Below are 12,336 nucleotides of genomic sequence, written 5' to 3' on the forward strand. Positions count from 1 at the left end.
GAAAGGTTGTGTGTGTGTGTGTGTGTGTGTGTGTGTGTGTGTGTGTGTGTGTGTGTGTGTGTGTGTGTGTGTGTGTGTGTGTGTGTGTGTGTGTGTGTGAGTGAGAGAGAGAGAGAGAGAGAGAGAAAAAATCCCCAACACTGCCTATGTAAATGTGTGCAGGCAAAGCAGTGTGACAGAGAGGTGAGGTTGTGTTAGCAGAAATCTTATTAACTGCTGAGCTGCTTTCAAAGCTTCCTCTTCTCTTTACCCACAGTCCTCTGTCAAAACAACCTGTTTGCTCCACTCTGTCCCTGCCAGGAATAAATGGTGTTTTGGGTTTTTTTAAACCAATGAAAATGCAGATTGTGCACATTTCCTGTGCATTTCACACAAAAAAATCCCCATTATCTTCCAATTTCATATAATGACACCAGATACAGTATTTCGCAGTTGTGCTGGTTTGTGAGTCGTGATTAGGTGCCAATTGGGACATGTTGCAGTCATGACATCAGGGCGAGAGAGAAGCTGAGACCAAACGCTGCATTTGACCGCTGACAACAATCACAGTAATTGTACTGTTCCTCCATGGAAGTCCAGGCACACCAAGGGGACCCATCTTCTGAGAGAGCATTTCATTTGACGACTGGGTCCTGCTGTGGCAGAGGTTTGGTACAACATTAGGCTAACATTATGCAACAGCCTCCGGGCCTGCCGAGTATGGGCAGGCAGCAAAGCACAAGGTTACGCCTCTGTGGGTCCTGATAGATAAATTGTTCTCCTAGTTTCTTTCTCTCTCATTTTCCCTTCTCATTATTTCATTTTTTCATTTTCTATTATACAGTTTTTCTCACCCACTCTCTCTCTCTCTCTCTCTCTCTCTCTCTCTCTCTCTCTCTCTCTCTCTCTCTCTCTCTCTCCCTCTTTCTCCCATCTGTTTTTTCCAGCTGAGGTCAATACCCACCTCTCTGCTGTAGCACCAGGACACAGGAATCTCATGAATAGCAATGAACCAAAGTGGCAGCAGCAGCCCCCCCCGACATTTGGAAACTGTGTGTAAAACTGACGTTAATTTCAATATTTTGATTGTAATGTAAAGACGCTCAATCTTGTGAATGATCATTTCAGTCAGTTTCAATAAAATCAAGAACTTCATTTAAAAAGAATAATCTCTCATCATTCCCATCATGCTGTTTTTAAAACTTTTCAGCAGTTTTTTTCCCCTCAGGGTCATCTCTCTCCCACATAGTTCACTTTCCTGAACATCAGTACAATGCAGCAAGTATCCTTTAACTTGCAAACCTTGCATGCATATCAGAAGTATGGTGTGTCTCTGTGCTTCTTGTAACACAGTGTATAATGTTACACACACAGTTAATCATCTCTTTCAGCCACTGCCTGTCTGTCTTTCCAAAGCAGCTGCGGAAGTTCAAGGTCTGACCACTTAAAAGGTCGGCAGTTTATTCACATGAATCTGGTCTGGTCTATTACAGCTTGTGTGTGTGGGCAAGTTTGTGTCTGAATGAGAACACTTGGTGTCTTTGAGACAGTCCTGATTTAGTTTTACACCATTTTTCAGCCATTCCAGAGTAGATTATTCCACTAGGTCTGTCCTTTCTATGTTCTACCTTTCCCCAAAATGATTTTACCAACCTTTCACTTCCTCCTTTCTTCCTAAATTTACTCCTCACTTTGTTGCGGTCTAACTCTGCTTCCTCCATTTTCCCTCTTAGCCCCCATCATCCACCCACCCACCCATCCATCCATGTTCCTTTTTCTCTCTCCCTACTCCGCTGGTGGGCCAGCCAGGAGGCAGTGCATACGTTTGAGAAGCGTAATCTGCTCTTTCTCCCCTTCCCATTTCCATTTCAATCCTCTGTTCACAGCTGGAACCAAGGCGCTCTGCATGCAGATGAGCAAGAGTTGACTTTTTCCAGAGCCTACGTTCAGACAAGAGATGGGCAGGAAAAGGAGAGAAAGAGAGAGAGGGCCCCGGAAGCAGAAGAATGATGATTGATGATGAATTTTGAGATGAGGCGAAGCAACAGTTGCTGACAGGAGAAAATCGTTCAATTCAACTTCATTGTCATTCAACCTTATACGAGTGCACAGAGGAAGATGTTTTTTCAGGTCACAACACCTTTCAAAGAAGAACAAAAACAAGACAAAAAGACAAGAAAACCCAGTCCATCAATCAAACAGTAGGTCACAGCATGATCAAAGTAAAGCAAGTAGTAAAAGAACAGTTCAAGACTGCAACATAACTTAGACTGGTTGTGTCAGACATAAGAGCAATCAGTGTCTTTTTATTGTAAGTGAAAGTAATACTGTGATTATTTCAGAATTATAGACCGAGAATTTTGAGATACAAATACCACACATCTGTTTAAAAACAATTTCTTCAAAACATGAATATGTAAGACAGTTTTGATCTCTCTCTTAGTGATTCCAACTGTTTTCATGCTTAAGAAATATTTTAATGTGACCATGTGTGAATGCTTGTAATTTAGAATAAAAACAGAAGAATAGAAAATGTGAAAGGCATGCAGGCCTTGTGTTCTTTGTAATTCAAAGTGCTTAGATGCTGGAAATTACCAACATTTCATCAATGCTGTACAGAATTACACAAAGCTGATTCACACCCTGAAGTCAATAAACCAAAACCAAAGATTCAGTTTCATACGCTTCCTGCTTGTGGTTCTTATGACACATTAGGATCAGAGCCGATCTCTGTTCTTTTCTGCCCACGGTCAAGTGCTCCGTCACCCTCCCTCAGATCCTGACAGCGATGACAAATGACCACGAGGTCATCAGTGAGCATGTGACTTAACAGCCAGGCCCGTGTTGATGACATCAACTTTCTGTTAGCGGTAGAAGCTGAGTCATGTTGGACTGATGACCAGTGAATATGGAAAATTGTTTTGGACCTTGGGCGGTCATATGATCCGCCTGCAGCATCCATTATAAGAGATGTATATAGGAACACACCCACCTACATGTGCCCTAATTGATGTTATTGTTGTGGGGCGGGGGCCCCTAATGGACCCTGCTCAAGTGCTGTTTAGCCGGCCACTCGAGTTTCAGTCGAATGCCATTTATGGCAGAAACCATCTGCTGCCAATTGATTACAAAAACAGATATCGATTTGAATGGGCAAGCTCAGCAGTAGAAGTCATTCACTCATAAGGAGGCAATGAGGTGCGACAAAATGTGCTGACCACTTAATGTCATTGTCCAGTCCTTGAATTACAAATCATTTAAAAAAAAAGTTCTGTTAAAAATCACAAATTAAAAAAGGCATACTCCTCCTCTGGGTGGATGAATCTGCAAGAAATTAATGTACTGAAAGTTCTTCTACTCCCTCCACGCCTTGCTGGCTCCTCTTGCTCTGCCACAGCGGCGTGATAAACAGCCTTCCTACCCGTCAAGCTCCCCACTGCAGAGTTGCATTAAATCTCGTCATGCCAAGCGGTCTGCCCAGCCCAGCAGGCCCAAACTAGACAAACTGCATGGCCGGTCAGAGGGGCCCCACCGGCTCACAAGTGATCACTTTTGCTTTTATTGACAGAAACCTTCTTTTTCGCCCTTTCTCCTTTCCCTTTTCCTCTCTCCATCTCTTGCCCCGGGTCGATTCGCTGCAGTCTGAAACACATCAGCCTCTGCCTCTCTTTCTCCTCACTCAACCCCTTTCTTTTGATCCTGGCTGTACTCACATTCTTCCTTCTTTCTTTCAATCCCTCTCCACCCTTAAAACATCTGACCAACCCTGAATCTCCTTTCCCGTTCTTCCTTCTCCTCTTACACTAATTGACTCTCTACACCTCTGACAGCCACCTACTGCTGTCTTTCTTCCCAATCGCTCTTACTTTTTCCCCTCCCTCCCATCCCTCATTTTCCCTTCCTCTTTTCTCCTCTACTCTCCCTCCTAATGCCCTCCTGTGGAGTCACAGAAGTCCGTATTGATGGCATCACTTTGCCATGGTGCATGAGCGTGTGTCACGGTCCCTCAGCTCCCACTGCACAGTCATTGTGGCTTTAATGCCATAATTACCCCCCATTAAGGGGGAGAGAGAGGTAGTTTCAAAGGGAGAGAGACAGGGAGGGATGGAGGGAGGGGAGTGGACGTGAAGAGAGATGGATGAGGGGGAAGGATCAGTTTGACGGAGAGATGAGTGAGGGAGATGATGCTGGAGTCTGACAGAAAAGAGTGAGGAAAAGATGTTTGAGATTAGTATGCCGGTCAGTAGATCAATCCAATTGGTGTCCTCTTGTTTGTGTGCGTGTGTGTGCATGTGTGTGTGTGTGTGTGTGTGTGTGTGTGTGTGTGTGTGTGTGTGTGTGTGTGTGTGTGTGTGTGTGTGTGTGTGTGTGAGAGAGAGAAAGAGACAGCCTGGGACTGTGTCTCAAGGGACGGCCTGCTCTTGGCCCCTGTCGTGAGGGGCCACATCAGTAGAGATGTAATGGTTCAGGCTTCATTGGGCACACACAGATGGGTCCGTCACTTAGGCCACAGCAGACACACACAGGTGGAAAAACAGATCAGGCAGCGCTTTAGAGGCATGGAGACAAATATAATTGGAGCTCAGATAATGAGCTGTTGCCTTGATTGTGATTGAAAGTCTCTGCAAACCTCAGTTCTGGATTAAAAAGTGTAATTATTCCACCTACTTACAAGCTACAAAAAATTAAATCATAAAAGTAATACGTAATTTTATCTTGCTGCTTTAATTAAGCATCTCCTTTCATTAATTAATTTATAGTTGGATCAGTAGTAAAACAATATAATTTGTGTTAGATCAATTGTATCATTCAATGTGGTCCATTTGTCATTTCTGAACCACTCACTTTGGATAGATACTCCTCATTGGGCTCTTCTGAGGCTTAAAGTGTACAATATGTTTGAGTGGTTAGTGGTTACACAATCATATGTGTGTATATTCAGTGTACACAGCAAAAGGCTTTTAAATTACAGGATAACATTGCTTTAGGTCACATCAGGAAACCCGCCAGAAGAGGATAAACATGCAAATAAGAATGTGCTCACAAATATAACGACACCATTTAAGTTTGACGGAGGTGGTAACACTTTTATATTCCTATCACAACCCTGGGGCAGACACAGAGAAAACGCAATTGCCTGCAATTCATTCAGTGGGGAGGGATGATTAATATTCTATAAAATGGTTTATGTATTCGTATTCAAAGCCTGCAGGTTTCAGTGCAGAGACTACACCAACGTTCAGTTGGTGTAGGCACGATAAAGTCCACACTGGCCGGCAGGCATGGAGGATTGTGTGTGTGTATGTTTGTAAGCAACAGAAAGTGCAGAGTAGAGACGTTGGAGACTTTGAAGGCAAAAAGCGGATTCCTAATTAATTTTCCTCTGAAAGCTACATTTACATGCATTACAGAAAAAGACGTCTGAAGAAAAGCCAACTGTGGTTAAGACTATAAAAGAGTACGCTTCATAAAAAACAGTAACTGTATAAAAATGTATTCATTTAGAGTTTTGTAGGAAAGTCGTATTTTTATGATTTTGCTCTTGAAATTCATTAAACTGTTCACCTTGTTCATTTTTACAGCCTGGCTCATTCAAGTGGGATTCTTACAAGTAGATAAGCTTCCATTTGTAATTTTATATCAGATCGTGATTGGCTTAATATACTGTATGAACTACAGAAAACTATAATAAGGAAGATCAGGTTTAATTATTACACCTGGTGTGGCATGAAATTAAATAATAATGTACTGGGGATTAAGCTTCAATTTGATTTAAAATAGTTACTCAGTTTAAAAACCATGCTTACAATGGTCCGCCTCTAATTATGGTTATTGCTTGTACTCAGTTTTTTCTAGAATATCTTTAACGGGAAAATCTTCCCTAAAATTGAGTTTAAATGTTTATCCATAGTCAAATTTTTCATTAAGCTTGAAATCACAATCTATATTAATGATGCCGGGTGACAATTTAGTTTGTCTGTTGATAGTGTGATATGAAGATCTGACCAACTGCAGAACAATTAATTATTAATTAATAATTCAGCTGTAAAACAACTGTATTTTCAGTGCCATTACCATGCAATGATACCAACCTTTTTTAAGGTAGATATATTTACTGTAGATATATTTACTGCCTACCTTAAAAAAATATTACAGCAAATTGATTTTCATAGTGATTAAAATGGATTGTAAAATGTTAAACAACAAATAAAAATAAAACATGCGCAACACTGTGTTAGTCTTTGAAGAAAAGCAAGACAAATTTCAGTGGATTATAGCAGTTTTCCTCATGGGCCTTGCAGAACAAATAATACTGAACAAATTTGAATAGAACAAACAGAATTATAAAACGCATTATATTCTGCGAGACTTTGGGAACATCTCTATGACACTGAAATAGTGAGTGACTTGAGGGGATCAGACAAATTTTAGTTTGAGATACTGAGCTACATGAGTCTTACATGAATGTATGGCTTACAGCTGTGAATCAGAAAGTGTCCCAATATCCCAGTTTCACCGTAGCTTTCCTCATAGTGGTGTAGGAATGGTTTCATTTTTCACTGTCTGTGGAGCAGCTCTAGGATTTTACTGTAGATTACATTATCACTACAATCCATCCATCTCTCTTTTTCAGTTTAAGAAGAGACTAGCTCAAATCCACAAGTTAAAACTGTAGAAAGCCAAACAAAAGCGTGTGTGTACAGTGTATTCTCTTGGCTGGATTTCCTCTTTAAAACCATGAAAACTTAAGTAGATAAATGACAGTTGTTTCCCGGAGATGAGTGTGAACAGGATTTTTGTAAACTGTGCTGCCACCAGCTGACCACGCAGATGACCTTTACGATCCAGTGACCCGCTCTATAGGCACAGAGGCGGGGTATGAGACTCCCATATTGTTCAGCACCATTTCCTGTAGCTTGGCCCTGTCTACAGTGGCAGATTTCTCTCCCACAGAGTTACTGTCAGTGTGTAGTATTGTGCCTGGCACCTAGTCAGGAAGAATCCTCTGTATTAGACAAAAATGCACATTAAAAGACATGGCCCCTCTGAAACTCTTCAGAGGACACAACACTACCAATGCACACTAACTGGAAAGCACAAAGTTCCACTGAGTGATCCAACATTGCATGTAAGGTAAGTTAAACCAATGAGGTAGAAAAGTGATTTTAGGATGAATCATATTCATTAGCTCATTTTAGTGACTCAGTTGTTGGGTCTATTGATCATCAGAGCCAGTTGGCAGTAAATGTAAGCTATCAACATACTGTACAGTAGAGTTGAATTCCCAGAGAATAGCTACATCACTGCATAAGTCCTGCACTGTGACTCACGCACCACTATGTATCAATGCCTGGAAAACAGCTGCGTGATCGTCTGTAGCTCGGCCAAAAGGAAACAAGCCAAAAAAGAGAAGGAGACAGAATAAGAGCTGGAGGGGAGTGGAAAGAGGGGGGGTAATAAAGATATATGGAGAGATTAGAGTGGACAGAGATGGAGGGCACATATAGAAAGAGAGACTGAAAGAGTGAAACAAAGGGATAGATCAAAGAATCACGGGGGAAAGTGAAAGATGGAGCTTCAGCACATCTTTCATTCATTTTCTCGGGAATTCATACGAGATTACAGCTACCTTCACTTTGTGTCTCTCCCACTCCTTTTTCTCTTTCTCTGCCAATACTTTGCTATTATTCCCCGGGGCTATATGTTACCCATCCCCTGACTTTGGAATTAAAGTGCTCCCCTCTTCCCCCACTTCTAATCTGTTCTCTTCATTATTCTTTCATTACACATCTCTGTTCCCTTTGTAGTGCCTCCATGTCTCTGTTTCTCTTTATCCCCTTGCTTTAGGCTGACGTGTCAAAAATTCTCCCTGTCAGGTAGCCTAATTTTTTGACATGGGGTGGGGGAGGTAAATCACATAAAACAAGGGACTATAAAGTGGGCTGTCTGATTTATATTTTGCAAGGTGTGACAATTTGCCTAAAGACCTACAACGAGTGTCATATAATGATTTTATTTCTCTTGAAGTCTAAAAATGCTGACAAGTCTCAGTGCTAGCAGGTTTTGCTTGCATGTTATGACCTTTTATATAATTTTAGCAGTTGTTGAGTTGTTTGACATGTCATGAAAGGTTTATATTACAGAAATGTAGCTCTAGGTATGGCAATGCCTATCTGCTGGTCAGTTCACCTGACTGAAATATCTCCACAAATATTAGAAGGTTTGACATTTAATCTTGTATAGATATTCAGAGCGCCCAAAGGATGAATACTAATGACTTTGGTGATCCTCTGACTTCTTCTTCTATCACCACTGAGAGGTTTTGTGGTTTTGAGTTAAGTGTCTTAACAGCTATTAAACATATTGACATAAAATTTTGTACAGACAGTAATGTCTCCCTTGGGATAAATTGTAATAACGTTGGTGATCATTTAAAGTGGAACTCCACAGAGTTTACACATCAAAGTATGTTTACAAGTTTAAATCCTTTTGTGGCTCCAGAGGAAGTTGGCATATAAATTTAAAAATGAAAAAAATCTGGGATGTGGAGTTAGAAGCAAGCTTATCAGACCTCTGTAGTCTACTCCCCCCATTTGCTTGAGCTTAGCAGCTGGTTGTCCTTGTTGAGGACAAAGCAGCAGGCAGGTATTGGGAGACAGGAGGAACTGCAGGAGAAGCAAAAAATGGGTGACTTCAGGAAGGCCACATTGAGGGACTTTTGGTTAGTCTTAAAGAAGCTCTATGGAAAGTACAAATGTGCTGGTTAATGGGGGTGGGTTGTTGTTCCCATTTTAAAAAATTGAGGACTAGAAGGTGGGCATCAGGTATCGGGGTATCACCCTTTTCAACTTTCCACTGGAAAGTGAACCAGCTTTGTATTCTTGCAAGGATACCAAGGGTTCATGGGAGTTCAACCATCTAATCTTTGTGTGTTTTGTGGACTTGGAGAAGGCTTATGATTGTGTTCCCCTGTGTTTCTAGTGGAAGGGGACTGTGGGAATATGCACTGTAGGGCAAAAGGGCTGATGATACGAGTCACTTTTTATATAACCAGAGTAAGAGCTGTGTCCATACTCTAGTCAAGGGCAAAATCTATGGTTGTTGAGATCTGCCAAGGTTGTACCTAAATGAAAATTATCAATAGCCAAGATTGCAGCCAAGTGATGAGTATCCTGATTTGGTGATGTAAATGTTGCTTCTCTGATATTTACTGGTGATGTACTTCTGATCTGATCTTATATTGCATAGTGACCATCCTTAAGTATGGAAAAAGGTTATTTGTAGTCTAGTGTGAAGCAGTTGTGAGGAGCGTATACATCTTCAAAGCCCATAGTACTCTGCTGTGGTGGAATGCCCTATTCAGGTTGGGAGCCAATTGCTGTAAGTGAAGGATTTGAAGTGTCTCAGTGTGATGTAGAGTAGTGATGATAAGATGTAAAATGGGATCAACAGACAGATTGGTGTGGCATCTGCAGTGATACAGGCATTCTACCAGACAACTGTGGTAATGAAGAGAAAGATGAGCCTGACGACAATACTCTTGATTTACTAATTGACATTCCAACTTCTCTTCTATGGCCATTACTCTGGATAGTTACAGACAAAATGAGGAAACTGATTCAACGGGCTGAAGTTTTCTTTGCACAGTTAGGAGCTTGGATGTCAAGAGTGTGCCTGGAATAGGACTGGTGTTCTTGTGTGTTAAAAGGATCCAGTTGCCGTGGTTCAGGCATCTGGATGTTTCCCTGTGGAGGTATTCTCGGCATGTCTGTTTGGGAGGAGATCCTGGGGCAGACCCAGAACACACTGCAGGGATAAAATCCCATATGCCCTGGGAATATACCAGGGTCTTTGTAGGGAGCTGGAGGACATGGCTGGGCTACCTTGTTTAGTCTGCTCCAGTTGCAACCTGGACCCCGGTGAGCTGCATAAAATGGGTTGATGGATGAGTGAATTCGAACTCTTTCAGCAATTATTTGTGTGCTCACAAAAGACTGGACATTCAGCAAAGGCTTGTTTATGAGGGAAGTGTGGCTTGTTGGTGTTATCTGGCAGTCTGCACAATATAACAGTGTGATTACTTTGGTTTACACAAAGTGAGCATACAATTGAAGACATATAATCGTTGGGGAACATGGTTCTAAAACAATAACATTCGAACGGTGCTATACACTCTGTGGATTATGTCAAAGACCACAAAACACAGTCTGCCTGAAAAAGGATGACAACCCTGTCATTTTAAAACTACTCTTGTCTGACACCACTTTTCCAAATTGGGTACAAGGATACCTCCTCACAATGCTCAAGCCCCCCATTGCTCCACCTGTAGTAACTAAACAAGCTAAACTCTAAGATAACAAGCAGCCATTTGTCACCATAAATATACTTTAGAGTTTATGTCAAGAAATGGAAAAGGATTTTTTAAAATTCTTTACCCCTTCCTGCCTCACTATATTAATCTCTTTCTTTCCCTTCTCTTCGTGTATTCACTTCAGATCTCTTTTCCTATTGCTTTTACTATCCTCTTCTGTGTTCTTCCTCTTTCGTCCTCTTCCATCCTCTCCTCTTCTCTCCTGCAGCTCCATTAGGTAATGAGCCAATACAGTAAATCACAACCACAGCTACTGTATGACTAAAGGCCTTACGTAAGAATACCCTGTACTTGGCTAAATCAGCATTAGCCACAGCTATGCGGCATGATATAGGTCTTATGTAAGGCAGTGTGAGGGTTACCCCCATGCTAAGTCCTTCACCACAGGACAGAAGACTTGTTAGTGGATCTTATGTCTTTATAGCATGGAGAGATGATTATGACTGGGTCGATATCAGAGATGAGGGGCTGTATTGATGTGAGATAGTCAGTGGGAAGGCTTTTTTCTGCTCCTGCTGTCATGGTCTGGAAAAGACAGAGAAAGACAGAGTCAGGGAATTAAACTGGTTGACAGTAAACTGGCCTGGCTGCCTTAGTCCCGTCAAACTCTCAGTAGCCCATACAAACTCCTGCCACTACCTTCTTTATGTTTCGAACAGCTGTGTGTGCATTCCAGGCAGCTCAGCTATCATATCCCATCCATAGTGGTGACTGTTCTCTGTGTTATACTGCAGTGGAGCAGGTTGCAAGTATCACCTCTCGTCTTCGAACGGAGCTCAGAAACTATTAACCAGCTGTTTTGGACCAACTATGTTTGGAATGTGTGTCTTTGAATGCAACTGCTCTGCAAGGGACTATTAGTACCTGCAGGGTGTGGTGATTATTTAGTGTCGCTCCACAGTCAACCAGTCTCCAGTAGAAAGAAACTGCAAGGAGATAGATGTTCAATGTGTGCACTTGGATGGACAGTGGTGCCATTAAACCATTTTATATATGATGGACAACTGTTTGTGTTTTCCAACTCATAGCTTAAAGGATTTGGTCTAAATCAACTTCATAGGTCACACAATACCCAGTTAAGCACTCAGACTGGTATTATAGCATTGTGAATAAGCCACTTAGCCACTCATGATAACTGTATATGTGGACTGTAAATACCCAAATAGACTGAAACATACCCTGTAAATACCTAAACTGATTCTGAAGGGATTACATGTCTAGGAATGAATGGCATGTCTGTCAGTGACAGACAGCTTAGTCCCAAGAAATGGCCTCCAGGTGCTTTGAAAATGAAAATCATTATTTAAGACATATGCAAGTTGGGGTTGGTCCACGTTAAAGATGTAACGAGGGCAGGAAATTTGTCTATGGAACAAAGTAGCTAACAAAAGCTGTTTTTTACAACCAATTAGTTTTTTTGGGTGAGATCAAGACCTCTGATGATTAATAACTTGCTAGATTATTGTACTAGCCTTTAGCTATAGTGCATGAAAATCATTTCCCATGTTAATCGCAAAATTCCATCTTTTCCAATTTCCTACTTAATCAACCATTAAGTGTTCTATAGCCTGTTTTATTAATGCTGATATGGGTTTTTTTTCCCCAATGTCGTGACATTACTTCCATTATTTCCAAGTATGAATGACATTAAAAGTGTACAATGTTTACCATGGCTAGGAGGGAAAAAATACCGTAGGTGAATGTGCCCTTATATACTGTATATTTCTGTATTTCTGTACTAGTTTTCCAGTGAATTTTGTAGGCCCTATTTCATCCTAATAAAACTAGTTATTTTGTCTAAAGGGTATGCTTTTGGAGTGGCTATGAGTCAGAGAGCCTCATGATAAAATCACTTTTAACTCCCTTTAAAAGAAATCCTGCGGGCCCCAGTAGACCTACGCCATTAGTCAAGCAGGTCTTTTCACTGAGCAAGAGAGAGAGAGAGAGATAGAGAGAGAGAGAGAGAGGAGGGGAGGGGGTTGTAT

At 41.4% G+C, this 12,336-nt stretch overlaps 1 protein-coding gene across 1 annotated transcript in view; it reads left to right on the forward strand.

The window, feature by feature from the left end:
- Positions 1-12,336, forward strand: part of rps19 (ribosomal protein S19) — a 68,184-nt gene that overhangs the window by 14,358 nt on the left and 41,490 nt on the right. The window lies entirely within an intron of this gene.

Source organism: Dicentrarchus labrax, unplaced genomic scaffold (genome assembly GCF_905237075.1).
Source record: "Dicentrarchus labrax unplaced genomic scaffold, dlabrax2021, whole genome shotgun sequence".
Taxonomy (NCBI): domain Eukaryota; kingdom Metazoa; phylum Chordata; class Actinopteri; family Moronidae; genus Dicentrarchus; species Dicentrarchus labrax.